This window comes from Echinops telfairi, unplaced genomic scaffold, assembly GCF_000313985.2.
Source record: "Echinops telfairi isolate 266 unplaced genomic scaffold, ASM31398v2 ScPeMD7_70;HRSCAF=299, whole genome shotgun sequence".
NCBI lineage: Eukaryota > Metazoa > Chordata > Mammalia > Afrosoricida > Tenrecidae > Echinops > Echinops telfairi.
Window position 1 is genome coordinate 56,861,729 of NW_022103968.1, and position 14,123 is coordinate 56,875,851.

Here is a 14,123-nt window from a genome sequence, read left to right on the forward strand (position 1 = left end):
CTTAAAATATTATTTAGAAATTGCCACGATGTGAAAAATAATTGCCAATAGGCTTTGAGTCCTAAAATAAAGAGCAGTCTCTGGCGATGTATCTCAGAGGATCTAAGAAGAGCAGGTGTAAGTGAGGTGGGAGGAGGGAGTGGAGGAGGGCGGCGTATGGTGAAGGGGAAGCAGAACTTCATAGAGAGAATCCAATTTGAGGAGGTCTGTATGGAAGGGGCACTGGAGTGCTGCAGCACAGCAGGGATTCCCTGGGGGCTTTCCAATAAAGTGGCATGTAGGAACTGTGCCAAGGGAGAACGTGGCAATGCTGAGGTGTACTTGGCAGAAACACTTTTTGTCAAATCCTATATTCAAGGACATTCTTTTAAAGGATCAAAAATCAGGCTTTAGATGACAAATTGGCCATGATTTGTGCATCAAAATTAATGAAGCAAAAGGTTCTCTATTCCTCCTCTGTTTCTGCTGAGGGAAAGAGGTACAGTGAGATTGCCTTAAAATCACGAATTCTAACCCGGACCAGATGCTTCTTCTTTGGCCTCCGGCAAGTTACTTTATCTCTTTCCTTCTTTCTTTTCACACTTGAAAAATGAGGATAATAACACTTAGTTCTTTCAAAGACTGTTGGGGAAGATTAATGAATTAATGTTTTAAAAAACTTTGAAAGGAAATAAGAAAGGTGAGATGCCTCTGTACGGGGAAGTATTGTCCTGTTTTTCTTTCAAGACACTACAAAAACTTCCTGTCTAACAGCACCATGGAATAAAACTCCAAAACTTTCTAGCCAGTATTCTAAACTTAAAAATCAAAGTTGGTAGAGATTTGCTATTTTCAGCTACCAAAGATAAAGTGAATTTATATTGTTAGAGAAGTGCTCTTTTTTCAGGAAGACATTTGTAAAAGTAGCACAGGGTTGGGATTAGATAAATTATTATAACTCTCTTGTGGGCATTCCATTTTTATTTTATCACTTTGAATTTTTTTCTAATACTTGACTTTTGTGGGATGTCTATAAATTTCGTTTTTTGAAGTTCTGATAATTAATCCAAATAGAAACATTCTAGTTCCTATACATCTTCACTTTCCAAGTAATAGGTGTTGGACATCCCTCAAGTACAAGGGCAGGAGAATGGAAGAAACAATGGGCAGAGGCATCACTAGGGAGGGATACAGACTGCCCTCTGGGTGACACCATCAGAAGGAGTAACACCAAAATGACTGTCTATAAAATTTTTGTGCAATGATTCAACAAAAATTTGTCATTTTTATAAAAACATCTCTCTATTTTAACGAAAAAAATTTTTTTAACTCAGCTGACCTATACCAATATACCTAAATGGGCTAAAATTCTATGTGAATTTACTTTCTGAACCCTCTAATGTCATTCAACGTAAAAAGATTATACAAGCTTTCTTTTTGTTTTGTTTTTTTAGCCAGCTGGAATCACGGAGGCTGTCTCGGAGAAGAAAGAAGGTCCCTGCTGTTCCAGAGACCCTTAAGAAAAAGCAAAGGAATTTCACAGAACTAAAGATCAAACACCTAAGAAAGAAGTTTGCCCAAAAGATGCTTCAAAAGGCAAGGAGGAAGCTTATCTACGATAAAGCTAAGCACTATCACAAGGAATAAAGGCAGATGGACAGAACTGAAATCCGAATGGCTCGGGTGGCAAGGAAAGCTGGCAACTTCGATGTGCCTGGAGAGCCCAAGTTGGCATTTGTTATCAGGAGCAGAGGTATCAATGGTGTGAGCCCAAAGGTTCAAAAAGTGTTGCAGCTTCTTCGACTTCGCCAGATTTTCCATGACACCTTTGTTAAGCTTAACAAGGCTTCAATGAACATGCTGAGGATTGTGGAACCATACATTGCATGGGGGTACCCAAACCTGATGTCAGTGAATGAACTCATCTACAAGCGTGCTGATGGCAAAATCACTAAGAAGCGTGTTGCCCTGAAAGATAACACTCTGATGGCACGGTCTCTTGGTCAATATGGCACCATCTGCATGGAGGATCGGATTCATGAGATCTAGACTGTTGGGACACGTTTCAAAGAAGCAAATAACTTCCTGTGGCCCTTCAAATTATCTTCTCCAAGAGGTGAGATGAAGAAAAAGACCACCCATTTCATAGAAGATGGAGAAGCAGGCAACAGACTTATTAGACCAGATCAACAGACTTATTAGAAGGATAAACTAAGGTATCTATCTGCCATGATTATTTTTGTAATCTGGTCTCTTAGTAAAACAGTGACTGCTTTCAAGTGGATAAAAAAAGATACAAAACAATTATATTGGTAGTGTTCATATACCCTAAGAAATATTACATTTAAGAAATTTGCAATTAAATTTATCATATTTTATTAAAATAGATGAAAACCTACATAAATAGCAGTTATTGGTCATAAAAGTCGTAACTAAAGAGAGAAATGAACAGTTTTAAACATCAAGCAGAAGAAATGCTATGTTTCTTGACAACTGTTTAGAAGTACAACTGAAATCTCAAATGCTGTTTTAAAAAAAACTATTTAATTTTTCAGACAAAACATTGTTGGTGTTAGGTGCTGTTGAATCAGCTTTGACTCATACTGATCCTGTGCGCTACCCAGCTTTGCACCACCTTCACGCTTGTTCCTCTAGCTGAGCCTATTGTTGCAGCCACTGTGTAAGTCCACCTTGTTAAGTTCCTCCTTTTTGCTGCCCTCTACTTCACCAAGCATCCTGACGTCCTTTTCCAAGGACTGGTCTCTCCTGGCAACAAAACAGTACTGTCTGGCAAATATATATAGATGAATATATATTTGAATATCTATATTTAATTCATATATATGAATTAAAATGTTGTTTATTATATAAAGTTTAACAAAATGTTCAGGGGTTAAGTTTAAATTATGGATTAAAAATAGTAACACATAAAATGTACATGATTGAAATGACATATCCAGTAGATCTGCAGTTTCTTTTTTGTCCAATATTGTTCATTTGTATTTTCTTTCCATTGTGCAGAGATCGTTTATCATGCCAAATGGGGTGCATAAATCAAAGGTGCCAAGTGGATGCCAGCAAAAGAAAGTAAAAGAAGTTAGCATTAAATCGCTCAGTACACTGCTGGACCTTTGTCAAAACACATGTTCTCATCTCAAAAGACCAAATGATGGCTAGTGTAAAAAAATGCTGTCATCAACCTGCAGTTATAAAAGTTAAATTGTCAAGTGCCAGTGCATTCTGCAGAAGAACACATAGTGCAACAGCAGAATTTGAAAAGGAGAGAGGGGAAAGCGACTGTAGCCATGCCAGTGTAAGTGAGGTAAGGGACACTGCAGAGAACATTTTGTATGATGTTTGTTTCTGGGAGATACCAATCGCAGATCATATAAGGATTGAAATCACCAAACATAAAGTGCTTTACTTTTAGAATAGAGCTGGGTCTTTCAGTGTTGCAATAAGATGCAAAAGAAAAGGGAAATATGTACCAGCTTTCAAAGGGGTAGTTTCATAAGGTGTTGCCAAGTGACGAGGAAACTCTGCTGTCCTGGACAGTTTACTCCCTCGTGAACAAAAGTGGATGCATGTTTTGCTGTTGGCAATTTCCCCTCCGTGTTAGAAAGATGATATTCTTATTTGTGATTAGGCTTCAGAAGTTGTGGAAACAGACTAAAAGCACATAACTGTGAGATTGCTGAAATGCATCTACATTGTCTTGAAAAGTGGGAAACATTGACAGCGGGACTGAGCCTGCCCTAAACTATTGACATCAAACTATATAAGCTATATAAACTATTGATATCAGAACCATTGGTTTGATGTAAATGGAGAACAGAGAGTGGAGGGACATTGGCCCAGATTGTGTGATATATTGTTTTTTGTCAAGCAGTATCTGGCATCCCACTGGTACAAGGAAGATAGAGCGTCACTAACTAAAGGGTTCTTTCTTGAGATGTTTGAGATGCTTAATGAGATTAAAGAGGAAAACATCTGAACTGAATGCATCAGTGTCTCATCTTGCATCAAAACCTCAGAATTAATTTGTGATTATACTGGAAAATTATGTGAAGGAGAAACTTGTCTTGGACATAAAATCTGCAAAGAACTTTAGGATCATGTTCAAGGACACACTGGACATATCACATGATTCACTGATGTCCAAAGAGATTAGATAAGTTAGAATCAACAAAGCAAAGTTGAAATCCCAGAAGTATTTCTGGGATTTTTCTCTCTCAGGGGGAAAGCTGCTACTGACCTCAATTTTGACTATATCTGAAAACTGATTAACTAGACAAAATAAAGTACTAGGGTTAAAGCTCTAATAATGCTGCCTCTATAACTGGACACTATGGTAGAGTGTAGGCTATTCCTAAGGGGGGAAAAATCGGAAAGGTATTTTTGATGCAAATTTGGACTATTCACTTAATTTGTGCAGCCAGAACTCTTTTGCTAAAAATACATTGTATGTGGCATTTTTTTTCAATTTTGGAGACAATGCTAGCTACTCCCACTCACTGATGTGATGTGTTAATTAACGATCCTAGAGTATCAGTGCCACCAGTTGTCTGTCAACTTGTCATACTGTGGTGGCTTGTGTGTTTTTGTGACGCTGGAAGCTATGTCAGCAGGGTCACCAATGGAGCAGGCTTCAGCAGAGTTTCCAGACTAAGACTAGACCATGAAGAAAGACTTGGCTCCCCTGTCAGAGGAGTCACTACAAAATCGTAAGCGTAAATTGGAAATAGTGTCAGATACTGAAGGCCTAATGAATGGAAGTAGAAAACTGTAGGACATAGTACCGAAAGGTGTACCCCTGGGGTGGAAGAGCACTCAAATTATGACTGAGAAGAAGATGTCTTCTCAGATTGGATTTGAACATGGTGACATGAATGGAGTAAAGTTGTGGGAACGAGTTTTGGGGTATTCATTTGCTGATGGGGCATGACTCAAGGTACAGGGAAACAGCTCAAAAAGTGGCTGATGATTGGAACTTGGAATGTGCAAAGTATGAATCTAGGAACATTTGAAGGGGTAAAAAATGAAATGGAACAGATAAGATTGATATCCTAGTCATTAGTGAGCTGAAATGCACTGATAATAACTAGTTTGAATCAGAAAGCCATATGACATACTATGACAAGAATAACACAATCAAGAGAAATGGCATGACATTTATTGTCAAAAGGACATTGCAAAATCAATCTTGAAAGTACAATGCTGTCTATAATAACATTATATCTCTCCACCTTCAAGGAAACCCAATCAACACAACTATTATTCAAATTTATGCACCAACCCCAAGAACTGTGATGAAGAAATTGAAGAATTCTACCAATGACTTTAATTGGAAAATGATCAAACATGCAATCAAGATGCATCATAATTATGGGTGATTGGAGTGTAAAAGTTGGAAACAACGATGAAGGAACAGTAGTTGGAAAATATGGACTTGGCAATAGAAATAAAGCTGGAGATCACAAGATAGATTTTTGCAAGACCAATGACTCATGCATAGCAAATACCGTTATTCAGCAACACAAAAGGCAACTATATATATGGATTTCTCCAGATGGAATACACAGAAATCAAGTTGACTACATCAGTGGGCAGAGACTCTGGAGAAGCTCAATATCAGTAGCTAAAACCAGGGCTGGGACTGACTGTGGAAAAGATCATCAATTGCTCATATGTAAGTTCAGGATAAAGATGAAGAAAATTAAAACAGAACAAAGAGAGGCAAAATATGAGCTTGTTCCTATCCCCCTTGAAATTTGGGAACATCTCAAGAACAGATTTAATGCATTGAACCCTCATGACAGAAAAATTGATGAACCATGGGAGGACATCAAGAGCATCATTCATGAAGAAAGTAATAGGTCATTTAAAAGAAATAAAAGATCACAATGGATATCAGAAGAGATGAAAACTTGTTCTTAATTGTAAAGAAGCTCAGGGAATGAAAGAAAGGATGACGTCAAAGAGCAGAATAGAAAATGTTAAAGGAAAGCTCAAGAAGAAAAAGCCAAATATTATAACCAAATGTGCAAATACCTGGGATTAGAAAACCGAAAGGGAAGAACACAGTCAGCATATATTAAACTCAAAGAATGCAATAAAAAATTCAAGCTCAGAGTTGTAATATTCAAAGATGACAAAGGAAAATATCGGCTGACGCAGAGAACAACAAAAGAAGGTGGAAAGAATACAGAGTCACTGTACTAAAAGGAACTAGTCAACTTTCCACCATTTTAGGAAGTAGCATGTGACAGGAGCCAATGTGCTGAGGAAAACAGTCCAAACTGCACTGAAAGCAAAATCCATGCTTTTAGCCAAGAGTAAGTCTCCAGGGACTGATGAATTACCAATTAAAATGTTTCAAAAATATGATGAAGCACTGGAAGCCCTCACTCTTCTATGCTAGGAAATTTATAATACAGTCACATGGCCAACTGACTGGAACAAATCCATATTTGTACCCATTCCCAAGAAAGGTGATCCAACAGAATGCTCAAATTATAGAACAATATTATGATATCATAGGCAAGTAAAATGTTGCTGAAGATCATCCAACAGTTTGCACAGTACATTTACAAGTTCAGGCAGGAGTTAGAAGAGGACTCGGAACAAGGGATATCATTGCTGATGTCAAATGGATATTGGTTCAAAGCAGAGAATACCAGAAAGATGTTTATTTGTGTTTTACTGATTATGCCAAGGTATTCAACCATATGTATCACGACTTTGAATATCCTTGAGAAGAATGGGAATTCTAGAACACTTGATTTTGTTCATGAGGAATTTGTGCGTGGATCAAAATGCAAACAGAACAAGGGGATACTGCAAGGTTTAAAATCAGCTAAGGTATACATCAGGGTTGTTGTGGTAGTTACATAATCTGGTTACATAATGTGGGACTTGAAAGGATTAAGAGTGAAGGGGTGGAGCTTAGTCTGTTAATTGGGTTATAGCCAATGAGGCCTCTGTGTAAGCCTGGCCTTTCCCTGAGAATTCTGGAAATTCCTGGATTTCCTTCAAGGAGGCATGAGAAACTCTCTTTCTCTGCTCACTCCCTAAGATACTTTCTTTTGACAAGGCTGACTCAGAACAAGACATAACGAGCAATAAGCCTGATGGAGCCTGAGGACCCATGTGGAGACCCCTGCCAGCGCTGAGGTGATTACACTGCCACTGGATCCACAAGACTGACACAGTTGTATCCTCTCACCATAATTATTCAGTCTTTGTGTTAGTTTGGGTAGACTACAGAAACAAATTCATAGACACTCATATGTGTATAAGAAAGAGCTTATGTACAAGAGCAATTGAATATTGAGAAAACATTCCAGTCCAGTCCATCTCAAGCCCATAACTCCAGTATTAGCCCGTATGCCTGATACCAATCTATAAAAACCACCTCAGACTCATGAAACACATGCAATGATACTGAAAGCAGGAAGATCACAGGCCAGTGGGTGGAAAGTCTTGTGGATCCAATGGGGGTGTAAGCATCTCCATGTTGCTTCTCCAACTCTAGGACTCTGGCTGCCATCAGCATAGCTCCATGTGTCTTGTCAGTAGACAAGAATGTGAAAGTTGGACATTGCATAAAGAAGACTGAAGAAGAATTTGTGCATCTTAATAATGGTGCTGGAAAAGAATACGTAAATTCCAATGGACTATCAAATGGACAAACTGATCATTCTTGGAAGAAGTATACTCTGAGTTCTCCTTAAAGGCAAGAATGACAAGACTTCATCTTGCATACTTTGGACATACTGTCAAGAGAGACCAGTCCATTGAGACAGGTATTATGTATGGGAAAGTGGAGGGGAAGTGAAACTGAGGTAGGCCCTCGGTGAGATGAATTGACACCGTGGCTGTAATAATGAGCTCTGGCATAGGGACAGTTGTAAGGATGGAGCAGGACAATGCAGGTCAGAACCAATTCAATGGCATCTAAGAGCAACAACAACAATATAATATCAATGAAAAAGCTATCAACAATCCACTGTATAATCATAAAGTTCCTAAGTTTGTGGTGGCAGTTGAAAGTCTTTGTAATTCACATGAAGATTGGAAACAGCAATAGCACAACGTCTTTAACCTGTTGTCTAAGATTTCACTTTTTTTGTGCTGTCTATACTTCTTGTTCTGGAGCCCTGGTAGCATAGTGAGCAGCAATCCACAAGGTTGGCAGTTCAAGACCACCAGCTCTTCCATGGGAGAAAGGCAAGGCTTTCTACTCCCATTAATAGTTACAGTCTCAGAAATTCACAGGGGCAGTTCTGTTCTGACCTATATTGTCACTTCGACTCAATGGCAGTGATTTCGTTTGGTTTATATTTCTGGTATGATGTGATTTTAGGAAGTTAATTTTACACAGGTGTATGGATCCAAATCCTCATGATGGCAGTGACTTTGAGTTTGGGACCTGCAAACTCAGACCATCAATCTGGACTTGGTAATGGCAAAAGCAGAGGTGTTATGTCTTTTTCTTCACTAGAAACATAGTAACTTAGTGAAGCATGCAATTGAAAGGCACTTTTAAAATCAAATGAATATGGGGTTGCATTAGAGCAGCGGTTTTCAACCTGTGGGTGGCGACCCCTTTGGGGGCCGAATGACTCTTTCACAGGGATCTCCTAAGACCATCAGAAAACACATATTTCCAATAGGAACCAAGACACCGCTCCTCTATCCGTCTTGAGGCAGGTCCACCCACATGCAGATACACCCATATATGAGTACCCAATGTGAAGACTCTTACTCATGCTACACCATGCTTCAAGACAAGATTTCATTTATTTGTAATTAGAAAAAAATATTTCACAATATATATTTATATATTGTTTTGTGATTAATCACTATTATTTAATTGTGTTCAATTTTTAACAATAAAAATACATCCTGCATATTAGATATTTACATTACAATTTATAGGAGTAGAAAAATTTCAGCTATGGAGTAGCAACAAGAATAATTTTATGGCGGGGGCTCACCACAACATGAGGAACTGTGTGTTAGACAGAGGCCCTTTTTGGGTCTAGGAGAATATCCTGATAGATCCATTCCAACATGCCAATTTCCCTAAGCTTTTGGATGCCTTCCTATACAGTGTACCAAGGTAGGTCAGGTACCTCAAGTTGGTCTAATCTAGGCCATCTGGCAGTCCATGCTTCAGTGAACCAATCAAATAAAGAATTAGATCCTCTCGTAGCCTCTCTCGCAGAGACATTGAAAGAAGAATCTCTGCTTAGGGGTCCCATATCCAGAAACTCAGACCGGTCTAATATTACATTTCATGCACCAGTATCCCACACCCTCAGTAACCATTCCCAGGGGTATTCCCCAGGCTTCTGCTTGTACGTATTCAAGAACTTGAGCAGATCTTTGTCAACGTGTTTCTTCTTGGGTAATCATCTCAACCTCACCTTTTGGAGCTTTCTGAGCCTTAATTTTAACTATAGGTCTAGAGGAAATAATGGGTGGTGACGGTGTTTCCCGGGTGACTCAGCAATATCTTATAAGGCATCTCCCTCAGGCAATGCTACAGATGCAGCCCCACCTGGCATTTCAGCTTGAGCAGTTTAGCTAATCTGCTCAGGTGTGGGTCGTTTATTGATAGTGAACTAATACCTTCAGCTGGGAGGGGTGGATCTATTGACTGGGGTGGGTCAATTGTTTCTAAGGGCTCAATATCCTCCTCTCCTGGATAATCAGCCCATATGTTCCCATCCCATGTTTCAGGGTCCCAACTTTTTCCAATCAATGCCCTCACTTTGGTATCAGAAAACTGCTCTAGATCTGCAATTCAGCTGACGTTGTAATTCAGCCACTCGCATAATGAGACTCTTGGCCTTGTTCTCAGCAATGCCAGCTCTATTACTAGAGGAGAGAAGGCTCTCCTTTGTAACACAGACGGAAGCTTTCAAATATGTTAGTATGCTTCTGAAGCGCACTTGTGAGGCTCTGAGACCATCCCTCTCCTTAATCACACTTTCCATTGTAAGAAGGACCAGCCAACCAGCTTCCCTATACTTGTCATCCTGACAAAACTCCTGGAAAATATCAAACATATGATCACGCAGAGCCTCTCTTTTAACCAGCACCTCATCTATTGGTGGTGCTATTGTAGATAATAGCTTTGCTATTTCACACCATGGATTAGTAAGAGTAGCAGACTTATCCATGCTTTGGAGTGTTGAAGTAGCATTATTAGTGTTGTTAAGACTAATCAGGCTGGAGAGTCAACTTAAGAAGCCCAGATTTATGATTTTATTTCTCTAGAAACATTCCTGGTACCAAATGTGTTAGACAGGGTTCTCTAGAGAAACAAAACTAGAATTCTCATAATTTTATATATATTTATAGAGATAGATAGATGTATAACATACGAAATAAACTCTTAATTAAATTATAAAACTGTATAAATGGTTCAGTGCAATTCACTCTGATGAGACAGTTGTGAGACACTGGCAGTCCTTCAACTCTTGAGGGCTGCCTGGTAGTCCTCTGCAGAGCAAGTCAGGCTATCCAGGCGCAGGCAGCAAACAGCAAGGCAGTTCACCAACAGTCAGCCAGATGACGGGGTCCGACAGTCTCCAGCTCAAGAGATGTAAATTCCAATGGTGTGGCGAAGCAGGTCTTGAAGGAACCTCAAATTACAGCAACACAGTCCATGGGTTAGGTGTCCCACAAGTAGTGTAACTTGCAAATAGAGGCACAAGCAAGGCAGCCTCACACTGGTCCTATGAACAAAGAGCAAGAGACAAGAAAGGCAAGTCTTCCTGAGCCATTTATTTCTCCGCCCCTCAATTACTCCCACATGTGTTCATTGGCCATGTTGGTACAATAAACCTACCTATCACAGATGTATCTCATGTAACAGTAAAATTTAAAGTTAAAATGAGCAATTTTGCTGTAACTCTTCATCATTTCTACTGTTCAACATTTGTTTTTGTCTCTTTTACGAAATTTTTATCTTAACCACATAAAACTACGTAAATGTTAATATATTTTGTCTGTTCATATGATACTGTAATTTAAAGGTACAATTTTATTTTATAATGGTTGCCATTGCATTCGGTGATATATGAGAAGTGTAATTTATAAGCAATAGTACAAAAAATTACTTAGAATTCAGTATAGTCTGGCACACCAGGTGGTAGATATATTATGGGAGATGGAAAGGAGGGTTGATACTAATAGCTAACCTGTACCGAGTAACCCCAACCCTTGAAAATTAGGTCTTGTTACTTATTCTAGTTTTATCACTAAAATCACAAGATAGTCCATTAAAAAGTATTATTTTTAATGCAAATACTCTCTGAATATTTCTGATCCTATACTATTTCAATCCAATTGATTCAAATTTCTCTTAATAAACTGCAGACGAATAAATCAGTTGTTGTTCTTATGTATAATCCAACAGACTCCACTTCAAAGCAACCGTGCATAAACAAGTTTGGACTGCCTCCTAGGGTTTGTTAGGTTGCATGTTTACAGGACCATAATACTAGAGGGTTTTTTCTTCTGTCGGTTGCTACACAGCATCAGCAAATAAATCTAATTATAGGGTGAGTAGTGGCCTTTTCATCCAAATTTTGTAGTTATTGACTGAAGTCCTAGGAATGGTATTCAGTCTATTCTAAACACAATTTATAGCACAATGACAGTGCCAAACCGAAACCCATGGGACACAGTGGAACTACGCCCACACGATTTCCAACACTATAATCTTTATGAACGCAGATTCTCACATCTTTCTACTGTGAAACAGCTGAGGGTTCAAATTGCCAATCTTTTTCTTTTCTTTTTTTTTTTTGAGAGAGTGAGAGTGAGTCAGTGAGTGAGACAGTGAGAGAGTGAGAGTGAGGCAGTGAGAGAGTCAGTCATGAGTGAGTCAGTGAGTGAGAGAGACAGTGAGTGAGTGAGGGTGAGGCAGTGAGAGAGAGAGAGTGAGAGTGAGTCAGTGAGTGAGTGAGTGAGACAGTGAAAGAGTGAGAGAGACAGTGAGTGAGTGAGAGTGAGTGAGTGAGTGAGACAGTGAGAGAGTGAGAGTGAGTCAGTGAGACAGTGAGAGAGTGAGAGAGTGAGACAGTGAGAGAGTGAGAGTGAGTCAGTGAGTCGCCATCTTTTTCTTAACAGCCAAGTTACCTTTAATAACTGAACCACTAGAGTTCAAAACTGGCAGAGAAGAACTTAAAATAAGAGTATAATTAATTTTTTAATACAGGAATTCCAAGTAAAAATACTTAATGATATAAAGTCATTTTAATGATAAAAATGCCATTCAAAGTGATACTTCATATTAATATTTGTGCAACTAATAATATATCATGATATTACTAAAGAAAAAGAAAGTTATAACTAGGAAAAACTTTTCTAATTGTACTTCCAGTCAATTCCAACTCTTAGAAATGCTATAGGACAAGGTAAAACCACCGTTTTTGGTTTCCAAGATTTATAAATCTTCATGGGAGCAGACAGACTTAACTTTCTCCTACAGAGTGAATGGGGGAGTTCAAAACACTGACCTCAGAGTTATCCACTCAATTCATAATCTACCATCCCACCAGGGCTCCTCTAGTTGTTCTGCTGTTGTTAGGGGCCATCGAGTTGGTTGGGAGCCACAGTGACCTTATGCACAACAAAGTGAAATACAGCTCTGCACCATCCTCACAGTTGTTGCTACATGAGGTAGTTAGTTAATTGTGCCAACCTGGCTGATAAACAGATGGGATTAATTGAAGGGCAGAGGGATAAATGGCTTGGTGAGCCTCGCCTTTCAAGTTCTCGGGTCTCTTTCTTTGTGATGGTCATACCAGGGTACAGCTGCCTTAGCAGTTCCCTGCTTCAGCTTGCAAGGCTCACTTCCTCCAAGACATCCCCAAGGAGAAGCCACATGGACCTATCCTGATGAAGCCCTGGGTGCTGGAACAGCTGGGTGGAGACCCCTGCCAGCGGAGAGATGCTTAAACACTCACTGACTTGGCTTTCCTCTTACAGTCGGCATCATTGCATCTGTTTTGTGAGGTGGAGGAGAACTTTGTGGATTGATGTTGGACATATGAGTTAATGTTGGACTTGAAAGTTTGGGCAGCACTCAGTCGGTATGTTTTCTTGATGCGCACTTACCCTTTATATAAAACTCTCTCTTATTCATTAGTTTCTGTGGATTTGTTTCTCTAAAGTACCCAGAGCAACACACTACACCTGAGCACATTGTTGCTTGCACGCTATCAATTCACCCCCTTAAAAACTGTGATTCTCTCTTCATCCCATAACCTCTAACAAATTTATTGACTTTATAATAATGATAAAAAGTAGGAATGACACAAACTATAATTGGAGTTTTCACATCATTTCAAGTTAATAATTACTAGTTATTTTATGGTTAATTTTAACATAACATTTTTCTTTTTAAAATATATTCTGTTTGTCCTTTTCTTATTGGCTAAGAATAGTTCTTTATTTGCAATTGTCTATTTGACATGTAAAGAATACATTCACCTCATTTGCCGATGTTTTTAAGAAGAAATATTTCATGACTCTTTCTTTAAAAGAGTATAATGTTATATAGCCCAATAAACTACAACAAAAAACATACTCCTTTTCTATCTTATTTTTGGCCTTTCCAAGTTACAAGTGAAAGTTATGTTTTCTTATACTTCTTCTAATGCTATGGTAATTTTTATTATATTTAAACTTATTTCAGAATTAATTTTGTACCTAATGTGAACTAAAGACTAAACTTAGGTTTAAATAATTAGTGAATTGTCCCAACATTATATTTTGAGTGGCATCATGAAGTTCCACAGTTTTATGAAAGCTCCCTTTCATTTCCAAAATCATTATACGAATTATTTTTTATATCTTATTACCTTTTAGACTCGCATGAACGCAAATTTCAAGAGGACAGAAATCTTATCTGTATTCCTAATTTGTTTCTAGTGTCTAGAAGACAGCTAAATGTAGTAATAGTGTAGACATAAAAATCATTTTTAATATAAATTAATAAGTTAAAAAATACACTGCTGGTGAATACATTTTTCTGGGTGAAGTTTAAACATACATGTATGTATTAGTCTGGGTGCTTTAGAGAAACAAATCCACAGAAACTCATGCATAAGAGAGAGTTTTAC

At 38.4% G+C, this 14,123-nt stretch overlaps 1 pseudogene; it reads left to right on the forward strand.

Annotated features, from left to right (window-relative positions):
- The first annotated feature begins 210 nt into the window (after positions 1-210).
- Positions 211-2,194, forward strand: LOC101654798 (annotated as a pseudogene).
- Positions 2,195-14,123: the final 11,929 nt, after the last annotated feature.